Source organism: Sarcophilus harrisii, chromosome X (genome assembly GCF_902635505.1).
Source record: "Sarcophilus harrisii chromosome X, mSarHar1.11, whole genome shotgun sequence".
Taxonomy (NCBI): domain Eukaryota; kingdom Metazoa; phylum Chordata; class Mammalia; order Dasyuromorphia; family Dasyuridae; genus Sarcophilus; species Sarcophilus harrisii.
Genome location: NC_045432.1, coordinates 7,030,096 through 7,043,458, shown reverse-complemented (window position 1 = coordinate 7,043,458; position 13,363 = coordinate 7,030,096).

Genomic DNA, 13,363 nt, shown 5'->3' with positions numbered 1-13,363 from the left:
TAAGCAGTCCTTCATCTCTTTTTCATCTTATCTCCCTAATCTCCAAGGGGCTCCTGACCTTGATGTCCGTGGAGCGTCTCTGACCCAGGGGACTTATAACCATTGTATCCATGATGGGGCTATATGTCCCTGAACTTCATGAGGTGTCCGCCCCTGATCATCATAGTATGATGTGAGTTTCTGTCCCTGATCTCCATTGGGGTTCTAGGCCCTTGGGGCATCTTGTTCCCTGATCTCCATGGGCAGGCTGCTCTGAACTCCATGGGTGGTCCCCACACCTTATCTTCATGGGGTGTCAAGGCCTCTGATCTTCCTGGTGACTCTCCAAATGTAATCTCCATAGAGATTCTCTGCCCCTGGGATATTGGACTCTGACCCCAACACTGAGACTATGACACGGTTCTTCATGTGGAGTTTGGCCCCTGTTTTCCATGGGCGGTCTCTGCCGCTGATCTCCATGAGGTCTCTGTCCCTGATCTCTATGGAGGTCTCTGATCTTGATTTCCATGGGGGTGTCTATAACCATGATCACCACAGGGGTCTCTCTGACCTCAATGGACTACCTTTGTTCCTGATTTCCAAGTGGGGTCTCAACCTTGCTCTCCATGTGTGGTCTTTGCCTTTGGTCTCCATGGTTTGTCTGTGTCCTTGATCTCCATGGGGAGTCTCTGACCAGATGTCCATGATAGGTCTGCCACTCATCTCCATGAGGGACTGCAACACTAATCTCTATGTGAGGTCTCTGCCCCTGCTCTCTCTTTGGGGGCTCTTGGATATTGGACCCTTGATCTCCATGGGGATTTCTGTCCTTAATGTCCATGGAGGTCTTGCCCATGGGCGTTCTAGAAAGGGGTGTCTCTTCCATGGTGGATTTCTGACCATGCACTTTATAGGAGGTCTGTCTCTGATCTCAATGGGGAGTGTCTTTGACCCTGATTCTTATGTGGGTCTCTGCCACTGATCTCCATGGAGTTTCTGCTCTGATTTCCATGGGGTGTTTCTGACCCTGATCTCCATGGGAGGTCTCTGACCCTGATTTCCATAGGGGCTCTATCCCTCTGATCTCCATGGGAAGTCTGCTCTGAACTCCATGGGGTCTCCCCTCTGATCTTCCTGGAGGAGGGGGTCAATGCCACTGATCTTCATGGTGACACTCCTAACCTGATCTCCATAGAGATTCCCTGTACCTGGAGGGTATTGGATCCTGATCTCTATACTGGGACTCTGACACGAACCTCAATGTGGACAATCTGTCCCTGTTTTCCATGGGGGCTCTGCCACTGATCTCCATGCGGATGTCTGTCCCTGTTCTCCATGGGGGGTTTGTTACCCTGTTCTCCATGGGGGGTTATTGGCTCTGATTTTGATGGCGGGTCTGTCACCTTTATGTCTACTACAGACCTGTGTGCCTGACCTCCATGGGAGGTCTCTACCCGTGATGTCCATGTGTAATTTGTGACCCTGATTTTTCTGGTCAGTCTTAATTTAATCTTCAAGGACCAACTCTGTCATTGATCTCCACAGGGGTTCTCTGACCCTGCTCTCAGTGGAGAGTCTTTCTTAGACCACCACAATGAGGGATCTTTGTTCTTGATGTCCAGGGCTTGTTCCTACACTTAATCTTCATGGGAGACTTCTGCCCTTGATCTTCTTGGTGTGATCCTGGTCCTGATGATCACAGGGTTCTTTGCCCGTGGGCGGCCCTGGGCCCTGATCTCCACAAAGTATCTCTGACACAGATCTGCATGTGGGATCTCAGTCCCTCATATCCATGGGGTGTTTGTGTCACTGACCTATTTGGGGGCTTCTCTGCCACAGTAACCCTGCCATCTATTAAATCTTACATGGTTCTCTTCCCTTCCTCATGACCTGACCTTATCCCCCTAATTTCCCTGTAAATCTTTGCCTGTCATCTCCACACACTCTTCTGTCCCCTTCCACCATCTTTTCTTTTTTAATATTGTTCAGCTCTTTATCTCTCATCTCTCAGTGGATTCACACTGTGATCTCCATGGTGGGGGGGTTTCCTGTCTTTGATGCTTATAGGGGTCTTTGCCCCAGGGGCGGGTCTGTGAACTTGATCTGCAATGAGGGGTCTCCATCCCTGGAAGGATTTCTGTCACTAATCTCCTTAAGGATATCGGCCCTGATTTCCATGGGGTGTCTCTGCCCGATCTCCATGGGGGGGTCTGCCTTGTTCTCCACAAGAGTTCTCTGGCCCTGATCTCAATAGGGAGTTTGTCCCTGATTACAATGGAGGGTCTTTGCTCCTGATCTCCACAAGGTGTCCCCTGCAAGTTCTCCATAAGGGGTCTGAGTCCTGGACCTCCTGGGAGGTCTTTGAACATGATTCCTTTGACATCTGTCTCTGACCTCCATAGAGGGTCTCTAGCCCTGATGTCCAGGGGTGGTTTCTGACCCAGATATCAAGAGGGTTCTGCCTCTGATTTTCATAGGGGTCTCTAGCCCTGATTTCTCTGGGAAGGGTCTGGAGGGGTCTGCCACTTCTCCCCATGTAGGGACTTCAACATTAATCACCATGTGAGGTCTCAGCCCTTAGTCTCCATAAGGGGCTCCGAGGCCGGGGGATATTGAACTCTGATCTCCATCATGAGTCTCTGAATCTGATCTCCCTGGGGAGGGTCTGTGACATTGAATTCTATGGGGATCTGGTCATGTAGACTTATTGTGTATCTAATTTATATTTTAATATATTTAACATCTACTGGTCATCCTGCCATCTAGGGAGGGGTGGGGGGTAAGAGGTGAAAAATTGGAACAAGAGGTTTGGCAATTGTTAATACTGTAAAGTTACCCATGCATATAACCTGTAAATAAAAGGCTATTAAATAAAAAAAAATTCTATGGGGATCTCTTACCATGATCTCCATAAAGGGTCTGTCTCTGATTTCAAATGGGGTTCTTTGCCCCAATCTCCAGGAGGGGATTCTACACTTGATCTCATGGGGTTCTCTTTCCTGGAGGAGGGTCTCTGCTCCTGATCTTCATCTTGGAGTCTGCAACAATAACCCTGCCACCTTGTATTCCTCACACATTTCTCTCTTCTTCCTCGACCTGCTCTTCTCCCTAATTTCCACGTGAATCTTTGCCCCTCACTCTCCCCCTTCCACCATCGCTTCTATTTTGTTGGTCTTCAGCTTCCCATCCCTCATCTCTTCATTCATCTCACTATGTGAAATACATGGAGGACTCTGTCCTCGATGTTCATCAGGGGGTCTCTTTCCTGGGGTGCTTTCTGACATTGATCTTCATACATGGTGTCTGACCCTGCTCTCTTCGGGAGTTCTCTGACCCTAATTTTCAAAGGGTGGGCTCTGAGTTTGTTCTCTATGGGGGGTTGTCTCTGTATTTGACTCTAAGTCTCATCTACATGGGGGTCAGTCCCTGATTTCCGTGGGGGTATTGAGCCAGTCTACATAAGGGGCTCTGCCCATGGAGGGTCAGGACCATGATCTCTTTGGGAATTCTGATCCTTATCTCAAAATTGGTCTCTGACACTGATATTTAGGGGGGGTCTGTCTCTGATCTCTATGGAAGGGGTAAACCCTTATTCCGGTATGGGGGGTGTCTGACCTTGATTTCCATGAGGGCTCGCTACCATTAATCTCAGTGTGGGGTCTCCAACACCAATCTCTGTGGGAGGTCTGTGCTTCTAGTCTCCATAAGGGGGTCCTGGAGCCTACATGGAAATCTGTACTAGATACCGCTATGGCGATGCGAGTGGACCCCTCCATGGATATTAGAAGAGATCCCTCATGAAGATTAGAATCACAGAACCCCTTTGGCGATCAGGGGTAGAGAACTCCCATAGAGATCAGGACTAGAGAGAGACCCTGATGGAGATCGCAGGCACTGAGCCCCAAAGGAAATCAGGGTGAGAGACCCCCATGGTGATGAGAGACAGAAATACTCAGGGGTAGAGACCCCTCATGTAGATCAGGATCATAGGACCCCTTTGGAGATCAGGGGTCACAACCCCCCCCCTAGAGAGATCAGATTCAGAGACAGACCGTCTATGGAGGTAATGGTGAGAGACCCCCCCACGGAGATGAGGTCAGAGACTCCTGATGGTGATCCACTGATCATAGACCCACCAGGAGAAGGGACTGTCAGTCGATGGCAGTTAAAGAGACCCCCCGTGGAGATCAAATTCGGAGACCGACCATAAAAACCCCATGGAGATTAGTCACAGAACCCCCCATAGAGGTTCACTAAGCACGGATGCATAGAGTGTTAAAGACCAACCAAACAGAAGAGAATGGTGGAAGGAGACCAAGAGGTGGAGACAAAGGCAAGATCAAGGGAAAGATCAGGTCACAAAGAAGGGAAGAGAAACGGAAAGGAACAAAAGGTGGCAGCGTTGTTGTGGCAGAGACCCTTAAGGAAAGAGAGGACAGAGCCCCCCATGGAAATCAGGGCTAGAGACCCTCATGGGGAGAGAGCAGACACCCATGGAAACTGGGACAGAAACCTCATGGACGTCAGGGTCACAAGACCCTTAGAGATCAGGGGTAGAGAACCCATGGAGATCGGGGTAGAGAGCCCTCCCCGGAAAACAGGCCAAAGGCCCCCACGTGAGATCCAGACAGATTAAATATAGAGATCATAGTCAGGACCCACAAAAAATCAAGGTAGAAGCCTCCATGAAAATCTAATGCAAAGACTCAACATGGAGAAACAGGGAGAGGTCCCCACATAAAATCAGGATCATATACACCAGGGGTCCTCAAACTACGGCCCACGAGCCAGATGCGGCAGCCGAGGACGTTTATCCCCCCACCCAGGGCCATGAGGTTTCTTTATTTAAAGGCCCACAAAACAAAGTCTGAGGGACAGTGAACTGGCCCCTATTTAAAAGTTTGAGGACCCCTGAACCTATATACGAAGGGGTAGAGATTCCTACATGGACATCAAGGACACAGATGTCTCAGGAGAACAAAATGCATGGACCGAACATAAAAATGAGGGTCATGTCAAAGAACCCATATGGAGATGAGTGTCAGAAACCCCACCTGGGAACAAGACCCTTAAGATAATTGGCAAATATGTTTAATATATTGAATGTCCAACATATTTTAACATGTGTAAATATAGGGGAAGTTTGGAACCAAGGCTATGCAAGAGTCTATGTTGAGAAACTGTCCGAGATGTTGTGAAAATAAAATCTTTAATAAAAAAATTAAATTTATTTTGAAAACATGAAAAAAGAAATCAGGGTAGAGACCTCCATGAAATAAGGGCAATCCCCAATGGATATTGTAGCAGAACCTCCCATGGACATCAAGGTCGCAGCACCACTTTGAAGTCAGGGTACTTCCATATGTTGAATCTTTACAAAGTGTTAGCCATTGGAGTTGATAGAGACAATAATTATCTAATTTGGCATGGTTCAGTATGATTGATTTGATCTTAGAAGGAGATATTTTGGGCCAGAACTTGAAACAAGGTACTAGTACAACTGATAGAAACAATGCTTGTGTTCACACCTTTAGAGAGCTCATAGAAGCAAGAAATATTTAAGTACTCATTGGAGTTCACATGTTTGGAGATTTCAGGGTTTAGAAAGAGACACCGAATACACACCTCCCTTGAACTCTTAGGGCCAGAGAGCACGCTGGGAGATATCCCACAATCCCACTCCAGAGAAGCAGCATAAAATAGCTCCAGTGAGCCACCTGAGAGGTCTTACTTGGGAACATTGACTGGGTCGGAGAGGAGCACCTGGGAGGAAGCCTTCAAGCCCTCTCTCGAGGCAAGAGAAATTCATTTTCATCTTCCACCTTGGTACTGGCTGGAGGCTGAAGAAGCAGAGGCAGGAGCAAGACAAAGCTGCAAGACTCTTAGAACCAAGCAGGAAGATAGGCCTCTAAGAAAACTAACGGCTATGTTGAAGGACTATTATCAGCTGGCTGTGATTTTGGATGATTATTTACTTGTAACTGAAACAAAGCTGCCCCAGAAAACCTCCAGAGAAACTCTCTCCCCAAGAGAACCTTTATTATTTTAAAGAAGAGAAAAACACCAACACCTATGGAATCAATGCCAAGGTCCCACATGGAGTTCTTGTTAGAAACTATTTTGGATAATCTGAGGCAGAGACCCCGTGGAGGACCGGGACAAAGGCAACCTAGGGAGACCGGGTCCAGAGACCCCACCATGGAGATCAGAGTAAGAAGTCGTAAGTGAGATCACAAACAGATTCTCTATGTAATCATGGTCATAGACACCTAGAAATCAAGGTCACACAAAAACTGCCGGATAACTGGAAATTAGTATGGCAGAAATTAGGCATGGACCCACACTTAACACCTATACCAAGATAAGACAAATGGTCCATGATTTAGATAAAGAACGAGATTCTCTCAGACCTTGGAGGAGGGAAGAAATTTGTGACCAAAGATGAACTAGAGCTCATTATTGATCACAAAATAGAAAATTTTGATTACATCAAATTAAAAAGCTTTTAAAACAAAACTAATGCAAACAAGATTAGAAGGGAGGCAATAAACTGGAAAACATCTTCACAGTTAAAGGTTCTGATAAAGGCCTCATTTCCAAAATATAAGAATTGACTTAATTTATAAGAAATCATCCATTCTCCAAATGAGAAATGGTCAAAGGATATGAACAGACAATTTTCAGATGATGAAATTGAAACCATTACCACTCATATGAAAGAGGTTCCAAATCACTATTAATCAGAGAAATGCAAATTAAGAAACTCTTGAGATAATTAACACACCTGTCAGATTGGCTAAGATGAAGGAAAAAATAATGATGAATGTTGAGGATTGGGAAAACTGGGACACTGATGCATTGTTGGTGGAATTGAACGATCTAACCATTCTGAGACAATCTGGAATTATGCCAAAAGTTATCAAACTGTGCATTCATTACAGTAGTGCTACTACTGCTTATACCCCAAAGAAATACTAAAGAAGGGAAAAGGGACCTGTATGTGCCAAAAATGTGGCAGCCCTGTTTGTAGTGGTAAGAAACTGGAAAATGAATGGATGCCCATCAATTGGAGAACGGTTTAAATTGTGGTATATGAATGTGATGGAATATTATTGTTCTGTAAGAAATGACCAGCAGGATGAATACAGAGAGGTTTGAGAACTTACATGAAGGTGTGCTGAGGAAATGAGCAGAGCTAGGAGATCATTATATACTTCAACAACGATACTGTATGGAATGGATTCTGATGAAGTGGATTTCCTTGACAAAGAGAAGATATAATTCAGTTCTAATTGATCAAGGATGGACAGAAGCAGCTACACCAGACAAAAGAACACTGGGAAATGAATGTAAACTTTGCATTTTGGTTTTCTTCCGGGTTTTTTACCTTCGAATCCAATTCCCTGAGCAACAAGAGAACTGTTTGGTTCTTGACACATATATTGTATCTTAGGATATACTGTACATATTCAACATATATGGACTGCTTGCCATCTACGGACGGGGTGGAGGGAGAGAGGAAAAATCGGAACAGAAATGAGTGCAAGGGATAATGTTGTAAAAATTACCCTGGCGTGGATTCTTCAATAAAAGTTATTATAACAAAGAAAAAAAAAAGAAATCAAGGTCACAGAACCCTAGGATCCTCAGATTCAGAGAGCCATTATGAGCAGATTAAAATCCCCATGGAGATCAAGGTTCAAGACCCCCATATTAAAACTCACAGGGAGATCAGTCCTACCCCCATGGAGATCAATGCAGAGACCCTTCATGGAAATCAGGCCGACACCCCTAGACCCTGATCTTTGCCCTAATTTTCCTATAAATTTCTGCCCTCGTGGCTACATACCGTGCAGCTGCCTTCACCATCTCTTCTTTTGTTGATCTTCAGCTTTCTGTGCCTCATCTCTTAGTGGATCTCACGCTGTGGTTTCCTTTGGGGTCAGTGTTCTTGATGTCCATGGAGGGTCGCTGCCCTGGGGATTTTAAACCAGATCTCCATGAGGGTCTCTGTCTCTGGTGGGGTTTCTGGCACTGATCTCCATAGCGGGTCTCTGACCATGATTTCCCTGGGTTTTGAGAGCTTGTTTTGAGGTGGTCTCTGAATTTGATGTCCATGGGGACTTGTCCTTGATTGGCCTGGAGGGTCTCTGCCCCTGGGGAGTCTGTGACCCTGATTCCAGGAGGGTCTTTGCCCCTGATTTTCATGTGGGGGGTCGTCTAATGTCCATGGAGGGGTCTGTGACTGATCTCTATGGGGACTGTCCTTGATCTCCATGCAAGGGAGGGCTGTGACTGATCTCTATGGGGGTCTGTGACTGATCTCTATAGGGGCTGTCCCTGTTCTCCTGTCCCTGTCCCTGTTTGTTTACATTTATTGGTGGGAATCTGTCCTTGATTTCATGGAGGGGGGTGTTTGACTGATCTCCATGGTGGGTGTTTGTGACTAAGCTCTATGGGGAGGGTCTTTGAGTGATCTATATGGGAAGGTCTGTCCCTGATCTCCATGGGAGCGGAGTCTGTGACTCAATCTCTATGCGGGGTCTCACTGATCTCTATGGAGGTTTTCTTCACATTTATTGCTGGGACTCTGTCCTTGATCTATATGGGTGGGGATCACTAACTGATCTCCATGGGGGTCTGTTCTGATCTCACGGGGGTCTTTGATTGATTGCTATGGGGGGTTTGCTTCACATTTATTGGTGAAAATCTGTCCTTGATCTCCATGGGGGGGTCTTTCTGTGATTTCTATGTGGGGGTTGTTTGACTGATCTCCATGGGGGGTCCATCCCTGATCTCCAAAGGCGGTTTGTGACTGATCTCCATGGGGGGGTCTATCCCTGATCTCATGGGGAGGGTGTGTGTGATGAATCTGTATGGGGGGGGGGTCTGTGATTGATCTCCATGGACAGTCTGTCCCTGATCTCCTGGGCTGATCTCCACAGGGGGGTCTGTGACTGATCTCTATGTGGGTTTGCTTCACATTTAGTGGTGGGACTCTGTCCCTGATCTCCTTGGGGGCGGGTCTGTGACTGATCTCTATGGGGGGCTGTCGGTCTCCATGGGAGGTGTGAGGGATAAAAAATCCTATCCAAAAATGACTACTCAGAGACCTCTCAAAGTAAAAAGCAGAAAAGTTGTTTATTTAATTAATTCTCATGAGAATGAGCAGTTCCACCGTGAGGAGGAAAGAGAGAGAGCTCACGGTAGAAGGGCTAAAGAAGGGGATGAGGTAGACAGTTTTATAGGGTTTAGATACAAAGGATTACATCATGAGTTGGAGAACATTAAGAGATAGGTGCCACCCCACCCCCACCCCTTAATTGGATGTCATTTGTGCAGCAGCACGAATTCCCTAGTTCTGGGAGGAACCATACATCAGGCAACTAATTGTTCAGATGTTGGTAACCTGAACAGCGATAAATGTCATCATTTGAGGTTAAATACATATGTCTAAAATCTAAGTACATGTTGGCTACCACTCAACATATTCACACAGGTCACAGAGACCTAGAGAAACTAAAAATACAGAAGAGGAAGTTAAACGTCCTTGGAAGTTCAGCTGCTGGAAGTTCTTCCTACACACACACACACACACACACACACACACACACTCCCCCCTTCTAATATGTAAATGATTTTTATCATATAGTCTATGAAGAACTTACACATTGCTCAAAGTCAGTTAACAGACTTACACATTTCTGTCAAGTTCACATCAGAATTTTCTCCTTCCAGCACCCTCCAGCCTCTTTTCTGGAGAATCATCATCTTAATAGCATCCTCTGGATGCAATAATTTCGATAGGGACCGTTGAACTATTCTGGTTATTAATGTAATTATACATTGTAAACATAATGGTAACAATATAATACCACTGATAGTCCATACCATAAAAGTCGTTTCCACCAGCTACCATCAAACCAGGACCACCAACTATTAGAAAAAGGGAATTTCCATTCCTGTACAGGCACATGAACTATTCTGCGAATGCCTTTTGTAATTTCTTTTATCACTGGCCCATTATCATCGATTTGTGTGCAAAAAGTGGACAAATTTAATTTTTCACAGACCCCTCCTTCCTCTGCTAGCAAATAATCTAAAACTAGTCGATGCTGTAAAACAGCTTCTCGTGTTTGAGTGGCTTGATTGGCCAGCAAATCAAGAGCCTAGAGCAATGTGGTTAGTTGTTATCTTTTATCTCAGAACTACTTGTAATCTAATTAACCTATATATATTATGTGTGTGTTGTGTGTGTGTGTGTGTGTGTGTCCTATACCCTTAGCTCCATCCTGAGCCCATGTGGCTGGCCCATACTCTTTGATGATTCTTTCTGGGGGTCATGTATTTCCCATCCATTAGCATCGCCTGTTTGAATCAGAGAAGTATCTATGTTAGTCATATTCCTAATTGTTTGTCACTATCTTCTGGAAGGAAGAAAAACTTGGGCCTTATTGTACCTATATAACAGCTCCCAGTCCAATTCCTTGGGAGGTGAGTATATGCCATCTGGCCATAAATCCAAGAGTGTCCCCTTAAAGCTGGGTTTTTCTCATGCCAGAAGATAAAAACTCCTGTTGAGGGTGGGAAATATATAACATCCCATGGGCCTAACGGTCCCCCTTTCATGGTTTTTGAATTATGCTTCCAAAGATGCTTTTCAGGCATCCAAGTGCAATGACAGTCATTTTCCCCAGTAAAATCTATATTGCTCCAAAAGTTACCAAACATTTTTCTAATAGTTCCATTACCGTTTTCCCACTTCCATCCCATTCCAGTACTAGCAGTACCTGGCTTTGTACTGTTTGACCTTAAACATGTCCATCAATCTCAGGGTGTTTGACAAGTTGGTTTCTTTCTAAATTCCCTCAAGCATTCTTTACTACCTTCTACTGCATGTGGATGAGTACATTTAATCACTGACCCATCGCCACAAACAATACTTGTTTTATTCAATATCCACCTTCTACCTTAGCAGTGGGTAAAAGTCCATTTGCATTCACTTCCTCCCATCCAAGGCCCTGTGCCTGTTTGATTTAAACCATGTCCTCCTGGGACAGCATTAGTTAGTTTCCACTGATGTTCCTCCTGATCTGACCAAAATCCTGTACCATCATGTACAACTGATCTATTACTCAATACACAGGCTGGAAATAAAGGGACAGGTACTCAGGGCCATCGTGTGAGTTGTTTGGGTCCCCCCACATATCCAGCAGTCAGTCAAGTTTAAGCTAGTGGCTACTGTTTGGATTAAGTTTGAAAAGGTATTTTCATACCTCCTGCTCTTGAGGTACCAGTACAAAAGGTGTGCCCGCATAAAATCATACATGCATATACAAGACACAGTCTCCAACCCCTTGGGTTTGGTTCACACCCCATTCTTCCTAAAGGTATATAATATCCCCAATTCCTAACAATACAGTTCAGCAAAATGTAATATATAATACAAACAAGAAAAAGTCCCAAGAGAGCTCCCCAAATGAGACGAGTCAAAAGATTTTACATGCAAAATTCATCAGTCTTTGCTAAGTTTCCTGTAATTTCAGCCGCACTTTCAAGGTTCCTGGATCAGTCTCTACTGCCCACTTCTTTGGCGCGTCCACGGGACCATTGACTCCAGTGTGATGTGTCCAACCTCTCTCTTTGGTGCGTATCGCCGTATCTGAAGTCAACAGGATCTGGAAAGGTCCTTCTCAGCTCAGCTTGTCCTCCTTCCACGTCCGAACCAGGACCCAGTCTCCAGGCTAGAAGTTATGTGCTGTGAATCCTAAAGGGAGGAGTCTGAGCAATAAGCCCTTTTAGTTGTAAAGTTTTCAGATGTTGCAGTACAGACCTGACATATTTCCTTAAAAAACAAATCCTTGGTCTCAAATATTGGATCAAGGAAGAATTTTTGAATCCCTTTTGGATAAGGTGACCATACAATACTCATAGGGTGATAATCCCACATCCCTCCTGAGTTTTGTTCTAATTTTAAGAAGGCAAGGAGAAGGCACTTGGTCCAGGGCAATTGTGTCTCAGCCAACTTAGTCAGTTGCTATTTAATTTCCTTATCCAACCTTTCCACTTTACTTGATGAGGGTGGAGGTCACGGGGTATGTAAGTCCCAGGATATTTCTAGAGCTCAGGCCACAGATTAGAGGATTTTAACTGTGACATGGGTGCCTTGTTCCAAATCTACCCGCTCCACCATCCCATACCCTGGAATGATATATGCTCAAGGAGGACTTTTACGACTGCCAGGGCAGTTGCCTAGGGCAGAGGGAGGGCTTCCACCCATGAGGTCAGATGGTCCACTATGACCAACAGGTATTTGAGAAGCCCCAACTGGTGGCAGTTCAGTAAAGTTCACCTGAAGCTTTGGAAAGGCCTGATACCAGGGGCCTTCCTCCTTTCTGGACTTGTCATTGGGCCGCCCTTTTTGTCCCTCTGACAAACAGGACACCCTACTGATTGCCTGCTATTGTGTACAAGCTTGGTGCCACAGACTTAGTCAGCACCACATCACAAGGCCTTGAACATCCCAATGACTTCCCTAATGTAAATGTGGGAGCACATGTCTCATACCTGCTGTGGTCCAGTACCTCTCTGCTGTCAGGGAGGAGCCAGGGCCCCTCTTTATCCTCCTGAGTGCCAAGGTTTTGGATTTCCTGCTTCTCTTCTGGGTAAGGGAAAGTAGAGGCTTTGGAGGCAGAAATGCCAGAATTAGCACCATCATCTCTTCCTTACTTACAGATTCCTCTTCTCCAGCCCGTTTCCCCTCCTCATCGGCAAAGCAGTTTCCCCTTGTCTCAAATGAATCTCCTCTTGGTGCCCCTGCACACAAATCACTGCAACGTTCTTAGTAACATAAGTTAGTTAGAATTTCATTGACCAATGCCCTGTGTGCCAATCCCTTCCCTTTGCTGTTACCATTCCCCTTTCCTCCCATATTTTCCCCAATAGATGAACAATTCCCCAGGCATCTTTTGAATCCATATATATACACGATTCCATTTCTTTTCTTCAAGCAATTTTAGGAGCTTATTTAATGCATATAATTCACAAGTTTGAGCTGAGCACTCTTTTGGCAAGGATCCAGCTTGAACCAGAATAAGTCCTCCCCATCAACAATAGCATATCGAAGTACGACATATTCAACATGTATAGGACTGCTTGCCATCTAGGGAGGGGTGGAAGATGGGAGGAAAAGTCGGAACAGAAGTGAGTGCAAGGGATAATGTTGTAAAAAAAAATTACCCTGGCCTGGGCTCTGTCAATAAAAAGTTATTATAATAATAATTAAAAACAATAGCATATCCATTTTCCTTTTCCCCATTAACTACTTGTGAGCCATCTATGAACCATTGAGCCTTCTAACAAAGGGCCTCCTGGAAATCTTCCC